General features: G+C 46.2%; 1 long non-coding RNA gene across 2 annotated transcripts in view; it reads left to right on the top strand.

The window, feature by feature from the left end:
- The first annotated feature begins 3365 nt into the window (after window positions 1–3365).
- Window positions 3366–7680, top strand: part of LOC144221124 (uncharacterized) — a 6740-nt gene continuing 2425 nt past the window's right edge. Inside the window, exon 1 of one of the 2 annotated variants that reach the window (XR_013331966.1) lies at window positions 3366–3563. This is a non-coding gene — a long non-coding RNA (uncharacterized LOC144221124). Of the gene's footprint in view, window positions 3564–5796; window positions 6010–7680 lie in introns of those variants that run through there. The other variant, XR_013331965.1, reaches the window with a different exon arrangement.

Raw genomic sequence — 7680 nt, 5'->3', positions numbered from 1 at the left:
CGAGTCCTGTACGACTGCTTCTGCTTCCCCATCTAGTTACCTAGGAATTGGCAAAGCCCTGGGGGAAATCACACGGCAGGCGGGGCTCCCCTCCATGTGTTTCTCTTCACTCTGGGATCTTGATCCTTGAGGTCTTGGCTTCCTGGAGTGCTCTCTGATGCCTCCTAACAGGTTTTCATGTTCTTTTTAACAGTTCTAGCCAGGATTTCTAGTTGTTTATTGAGAGGATTGCTCTCCACAAGCTAGTTTGTGTTGAGCAGAAGCAGAAGTTGGGTCATATGTTATTTAAGTGAAAATGGCTGGTTATGCAATGTATGCACAGTGGGATTCTATTCATATGCAGAACATGCATATGTGTTTATGCAGAAGAAATAGTGAAAGATGGAAAGCTACATACAGCAACCATCTCCAGCTGGGTCTTCATTTTTTAATGTTTAGCTGGTATTTTTCACATTTTATACAGCGGACTCTGACAATGTCTAATCTGGGAGTGACTTTTGAGGTCGTTTATACCCGTTTTGAAAATGTGGAAACTAGGTCAAGAATATTTAAATGCATTTCAATTAAACAATTATTGGAGGCTTGCTGCGAGCAGAGAACCATGTTAGGGGCCCCTGGGGCATCCAAAGAAACGTAACACCTTAGTCACATATTTCTCCATCTCAAATGTCTCCACATGTACTTGACTTTGGGCTGTGAGGGTGAAGACGACAAGAATCTGCCCTCAAGATAATCCAGCTGTGCAGAAAGATGGCCAAAGAAACCATCCCAGGTGTGATGTGGTAAACGCTAAAGCAGTGATGTCTCAGAGACTGTGCTTTGCCTCTCAACAACCTTTCTTTCAATATCAGACTAAAAGATTAGATTTCCCAGCCTCCCTTGCAGCAAGGTGTGGTCATGTAACTAAATTTTGGCTAATGATATGTAAGAGGAAATGTTGCGGGGATTACTGGGAAGTCTTCTTAAAAGGAACAAGCAAATCATCCTTTCCTTTTTTTCTGCTACTTGGAATGTAGATGCAATGCCTGGAGCTTCAGCAGCCATTTTGACCTATAATGTCACCTTGGGAAGGGAGTTCCATACTCAGATGGTGGACAGCAGATAAAATAGCCTCAGTCACTGCCACCGTGGAGCTGCTATATCAGCCCAGCATTATTTGTCTCCATACTTCTTTCACATGAAAAAGAAACATTTTGCCTATCACCCCATTATTTTGGATCTTCTCTTTCATACAGATAAACTAATCCTAACACACAAATCCTAAAAATAAAGTGCTATGGGAGTAAAGGAAAGGAGGAATGTATAATTATACTTTTGAGCATCAAGGCAGTCAGAGGATGTGTAAAGGGTATGAATAGTTCACCAGTGGGATGGGCAGGGATTAAGAAGGAAGAGAGTTTCAGGCAGACCATGCAGGGAGCATGGGCACCAGGCTGGAAATGGGCGATGGAACGGGCTGGAGATGGGCACATATGGGATGGAATCAATCAGCCTGGACTGAAATCTGTCACAATCTTTAGCAAGTCACCTCATTGCTCTATGCCTCAGTTTCCCCATCTATAAGATGAGAGTAATAGTAGTATTAACCTCAGTGGGTTGTAGTGAGGATAACGTGAGTTAATACATGAAAACTGCTGAGAACAGTGCTCAGTAAATGTTACCTGTAAAATGAGGTGATCATAGTCTAACCTCATAGGGGGACCAATGTGTATGACATGGCGGAGGGCTTTGTACAGAGGATGGGCTCAACTACGTAGCTGTCTTCCTCTTCCCTTCCCTCAAGAAGCTTACAATCAGCATTTAACAAATCTTCCCTGAGTCCCTACTCTGTGCTGGGCCCTGGCACAGGTTGCTGCTGATTCCAGGACAAATCAGACCTTATTCCTGACCTCCAGCTGCTTAGTCTCAAGAAGATGAAAGGAAAATAAAGACACAAACATAATACAGTGGGAAGAGTACAGCAGTGGTCCAATTTCCGTTCACGAACTCAGGTGAGCAAGAAAGGTAACTTTAGTTTTTACTCGGTGAGCTCAGTCTCTGCTCTGATCTCCCATTTTGGGTAGAAATCCTTAATCTCAGGTAAATTGTGTTTTTTCTATTTGTCTGGGGGTAGTAGGTCAGTTCGAGAGCTGCTACGGGAACCCCCAGGGCGCATGATCACTTATCCAGTCTGGCGTCTGTTAAGACGTTGTTGTTCTGGGGCGCCCGGGGGCCTCAGCCGGTTAAGCATCCAACTTCGGCTCAGGTCAGGATCTTGCAGTCCGTGAGTTCAAGCCCCATGTCGGGCTCTGTGCTGACAGCTCAGAGCCTGAAGCCTCCTGATTCTGTGTCTCCCTCCTCTCTGCCCCTCCCCCATTCATTCTCTGTCTCTCTCTGTCTCAAAAGTAAATAAACATTTAAAAAATTTTTTTAAAAAAGACATCGTTGTTCCTGTTTGAGGAGAGGTCACCACCTGCACAGGGCGCTGCTAAGTTATCTCTCTTCCTACATCTCATTTCCTCTCTCAGCTGCTCCCGGGGTCCTTCCACGAGCCCAGGACCCATTGCTCGGCTTCCACGGCCCCCGGGGTGCAGAGAACTCTGCTAGACATTTGAGATTCTTCTGCCGGCCAAGCACAGCCAGTTGTCTGTGAGCACAGGCTTTTCTACATTCAGTTTCTTTGAAGGTATCTGGAGATTCTAGGGCCTTACTCCAAGCCAGGGCACGTCCAGAGAAGGGGCCAGTTCCAGTGTCCCTGCCCCAGGACCTTGGACCATCCACCTCCCCCTTTGCTGCTCCTCCAGCTCTCTCTCCTCCCCTTGTCTGTGTCCACCTTTTAGGAGAAAAGGGTAAGTGATTCGGCCAGAAAAATCCAGTTTATTAGAAAGAGCAGAAGAACTGCAATTCAGGACAAGCAAGCTATAACGGACCATAAGCAAATCCCCAGAACAAAGGAGGAGAGTGTTCTTTATAGAGGAAAAAATGGAGCTGGGTGGGGTGGTTTTGAACCAAAGTTCATTGGAGGGAAATGAGAGTTTGAAGCGGGGAGGGGTGGGGGGCTTCTCCTAGGCTGCGGGCGAGGGCAGCTTGCCTTTGTCCACCCAGAGGAAAGCTTTCTTCTCCCTGCCAGGCTACGCAAGCTTCAACCATGGCTTCCCTACTTCAATTCTTAGTTAGCTTTCCGTAACACATTTTCACATCTGGAAACTCTTATCTAGTTTCAGGGAGGGGGAGCCTTGTTCCTAAATGTCCTTCATTTTCCCATATTCATCATGTCATCGGTATACAACAACCTTTTCCTGTTGGCTCTCGAGATCTGAGAATTTAGAAACTCAAAAGCTAAGAAAAGATTGTTTTGTTTTGTTTTGTTTCAGCAGGGCCAGAAAAGGAAAGTAGCCTTGAGACAATATCTTAAGATAAGATTTCCAGGTAAAAGAAATTGGCAAGAATAAAAAACAACCCAAGGAGCTTTCCCCACCATCAGAACAGCTGAAATTAAGACAAGTGACAACATCAAGTGTTGGCCAGGATGTGGAGCCCCTGGAACTCTCATACATGCCTGGTGGAGATGCAAAATGGGACAGGTACTTTGAAAAACTGCTTGGCAACTTTAATAAACAAAGATCTGCCTTATGATCCAGAAATTCTACTCATAGGTGTGTCTCCATACCTACGGAGAAATGAAAACATGTCCACAAAAATCGTATGTAAATCTTAACAGCTTTGTTCATAATAGTCCAAACTGGGTGACCACCTATCTACTCAAAAAAGAGCTTGAACAAACAGTGTGGTAAATTCATAGTATGAGATACCACATGACAATCAAAGTGGATGAATGATGGCCGCAGAGGACAAAAGTGATCATGTTGAATAAGTGACTAAATGCAAAAAAAAAAAAAAAAAGGTGAATATTATATAATTCTACTTATATGAAAGTCAGTAACTGGCAGAACTCGTCTATGATTTTAGAAGTGGTTACCTCTCATGGGGCGCCTGGGTGGCTTAGTCGGTTAAGCGTCCGACTTTCGCTTAGGTCATGATCTCGCGGTTCGTGGGTTCGAGCCCCGCGTCGGGCTCTGTGCTGACTGCCAGCTCGGAGCCTGGAGCCAATTTCAGAGTCTGAATCTCCCTCTCTCTCTGCCCCTCCCCTGCTCACGCTGTCTCTCTCTCTCTCCTAGAAATAAAATTTTAAAATATTAAAAAGAAAAAAAAAAGAAGTGGTTACCTCTGGGGGAGAGATGGGGAGCTGTTATTGACCTAGAAGGGGCACTGGAAGCAGGTGCTAGAACAATTCTACACTTTGTTCTTTGGGATGTGACACAGGTGTATACATAGGTAAAATTTTTAAGTTCTTTTTAATGCTTATTTATTTTTGATAGAGAGCGCGAGCATGAATGAGGGAAGGACAGAGAGAGAGAGAGAGAGAGAGAGAGAGAGAAACACAGAATCCGAAGCAACTCCAGGCTCTGAGCGTCAGCATAGAGCCCGATGCAGGGCTCGAACCTGTGAACTGCAAGATCATGACCTGAGCCAAAGTCAGATCCTTAACCAGTTGAGCCGCTCAGGAGCCCCATTTTTTAAAAAAATTTTTTAATGTTTATTTTTGAGAAAGAGTGCACAAGCAAGGGTATAGGTAAAAAGTTTAATATTTGTGCATTTTACTATATGTAAATTATACCTGTTTTTAAATCTCATTTTGTTTTTTTTTGAAGGGAGTAAGATAATAAGTTGTGTTGTTGTTTTTTTACAAATAGTTTATTGTCAAGTTAGTTTCCATATAACACCCAGTGCTCATCCCCACAAGTGCCCCCCTCCGTGCCCATTAAAATCTCATTTTAATTAAGAAACACACAGGCTAATATTTCAAAAGTAATATGCTACCCTCGGTGCTATGAAGAGGTAAGCACATAGCAGTCTGTGAGAGCCCAGGAAGGGCATTAACCGCACTGTGTGCGGGGTGGGTGTGGGGATGGAGGAGGCCCCAAGCAAGGCTTCTGGGACAAGTGATGGCTCAATTGAACTTCAAAAGATTGGAACTGAAGGTTAAGCAGAAGATGTCAATAAGGGCATTCCGGGCGCAAGGAACAGCGTGCAAAGGCACTGTGAGTTCCAAGAGAATTTGGCGGGGGCAGCGGTGGGGGAGGTGAGGCTGCAGGTGGATGCAGCAGTCGGATCTGGCTGAGCCTTATAAGCCGGAGGGGAGCTCGGAAGAGAGGTCCTGACACGCTGTGGTCAGATTTGGACTTTAGAAGAGCTCTTGTAGGAGGAAGGAAGGACAGTGGTACAGAGGGGGTTGCAAGAAGTCAAGAGCTGGGGGTATGTGGTCTGAGCTCTGGCAGGGGAAACGGGGGCTGGGGTTCAGAGAAGAGCTTCCAGGGGTTGAGAAGGAAGGCTTTGGCCACTGGTAATGCTGGGGGGGGGAGGGGAAATCGTTCTGGAGACTGTCAGGATCTTGCCTTTCACAGGGTGGAGCCACGTGCTGAGAAAAAGGTGGGAGGAGCTATAAAGTGTTGCGTGGTTGGCGTGGCCAGCTCCTGTTTCCCCCTTTGTCTTGCGACAGAACCCCGCTTTTCCTGCAGAGACGGAGTTCCCTCCTAACCTCTGGCCGTGCACCTAAANGGGGGGGGGGGGGAGGCTCCACCTCTCGGCTGTGGGACATGTGACCCTGGCCAATCAGCATGTCCCGGCTCTCTGGTGGAATGCAGTGATTGGCTCAGGGATTGGCACGTGACCGAGATTGATCCAATGAGAGTTAGCCCTGGAAATTCTGCTGGAATTCTCGCAAATAATCCTGTCTTCTCTTCTGGGGTTGCTGAGCTGGTGAGACAGAAGTGCCGGCGGTGTGGACGGCCCTCCTTGCCACCAAGGAGGGGAAAGGCTGCCTGAGAATAAAGCCAGCACTTGAGTAAACAGAGCCAAAAGCAAGAGAGCCTTTTTCCTGATGATATTGCTTGGGCTCCTAGATCCAGCCATGTCTGAAGACTAACCTATACTTTTCACTTTTGTGAAACAGTGGCTTCTCTTCTTGGGGTAATTCTACTTGAGTTGGGCTTTTGGTCACTTTTAGCTGAAAGATGTCACGTGACTATAGGCTCTCCTGAAAAGCTTAATATAGGTGTAGAGCTTCTGTTACGATGACGGAAACATTCTAGAAATGGGTAGTGGTGATGTTGGCACAACACTCTACATGTGCTTAATGCCACCGAACCGTACACTTAAAAATGATTAAAATGGTAAATTTTAGGTAGTGTGTATTTCACCACCATAAAAAAAGTTAATAAAAACTTTTTAAAGACTATATTAGAGAGACAAGGAACCCTCTCCCCACACAATAGGTAGAGCGCCCTTTTGATAGACATCAGATCATTCTTATTGAAAATCATCCAAAGGCTTCCTACCTCACTTAAAATTCAGCACACACATCTCTCTGAGGTCTGCAAGTGTCCCCATCATCTGCTCTTGCGCCCCTCTGTCCTCGTCAGCTGCCCTCCTCTCTGGGCTCACCGTTCTCCAGCCACTGTAGTCCTTGATGCAGGCAAACACGGCGATCTCTTGTCTTGGGGCCTCTGTACTTGATGGTCCCTCTGCCTGGGACCCTCATCCTCTCCCCCAAGCCCCACAATCTTTCCATGGTCACGTCACCATCGTTCAGTCTATACTCAGTTCCCGTCCTTTGGAGAAGCCTCCCTTGGATGAAGTAGCCCCCGCCACCCCCCACCCCCGGCCTATCACTTCACCCTTCATGGTCCTCATGGCTTTCCCAAGTGGTTTTCTCTTTGTTGGTTTGTTTATTGTCTCTCAGCCTGCATTTCAATGTGAGGAGCTGGAGGGTAGGAACTCTATCTTGTTCCTCACTGTGTCCCCAGCACTTAGACCAGTATATGGTCCATAGTATGTGCTTGATAAATAGCACTGAATGAACTATTTGCACAGGTAAGTTCCCTACAGGCAACTCTGGAATGGAGCTTAGAGAGGAGGAAGGGACTTATCAAAAAGGCTGACAAATCACTGACAAATCAGCGTCAAAGACCCAGACCCAGGACTCCCGGTTTCACATTCAGTTCATTTTCTAGAATTCTCCACCGCTTCTTTCTGCCAAAAGAGTTGTGAGGCTTCAGTGATTTTCCCTTCTGATGCAAGTATCCCAGGACAGAAAGAACCATGAATGAGAAGCCAGAGGACTTGGGAGCTAGATCTAGCTCTGCCATCCACACGCCCTCTAGACTGGGTCTCCTCAAGGACAGGGGCACTGCCGGCATCTAGTGCACTCATAGTATGTGGGTGCTGAGATGACGTTTGCTAACCGAGTACGTGATTGTTTGCATGAAGAAAATGGACGTCAACAAAGGGTAGTGGTCAAGATCTTGTAGTCTGAGCTAGACAGACTTGAATTCAAGTCCTGGCTATGCCAGTTTCTAGTTGTTGGGCACCTGATCTCACATGAAGAATATCTTCTGAGTCTCCAAGATGGGTCCCAATAACACTCACCTCCTGGTATTTATGTTTGTCTGTAGCCCATATTAAATAAGGGTTGGCCTTCATTGACCCATAGAATCTGCCAGAGTGCCAGTGTGTGACTTCTGAATCTAGATCATAAAAAGTATTGTAGCTTCCTCCTTTGACTCTTGGATGGTTCACCAGGTAAGCCAGCTACCATGTTGTGAGGACGCTCAAGGAATCCTGTGGAAAAGCCCATTTAGA

This window comes from Crocuta crocuta, unplaced genomic scaffold (genome assembly GCF_008692635.1).
Source record: "Crocuta crocuta isolate KB4526 unplaced genomic scaffold, BGI_CrCroc_1.0 scaffold69, whole genome shotgun sequence".
NCBI lineage: Eukaryota > Metazoa > Chordata > Mammalia > Carnivora > Hyaenidae > Crocuta > Crocuta crocuta.
Note: the sequence above shows the minus strand (reverse complement) of the source record. Positions and strands in the feature narration are given on the sequence as shown.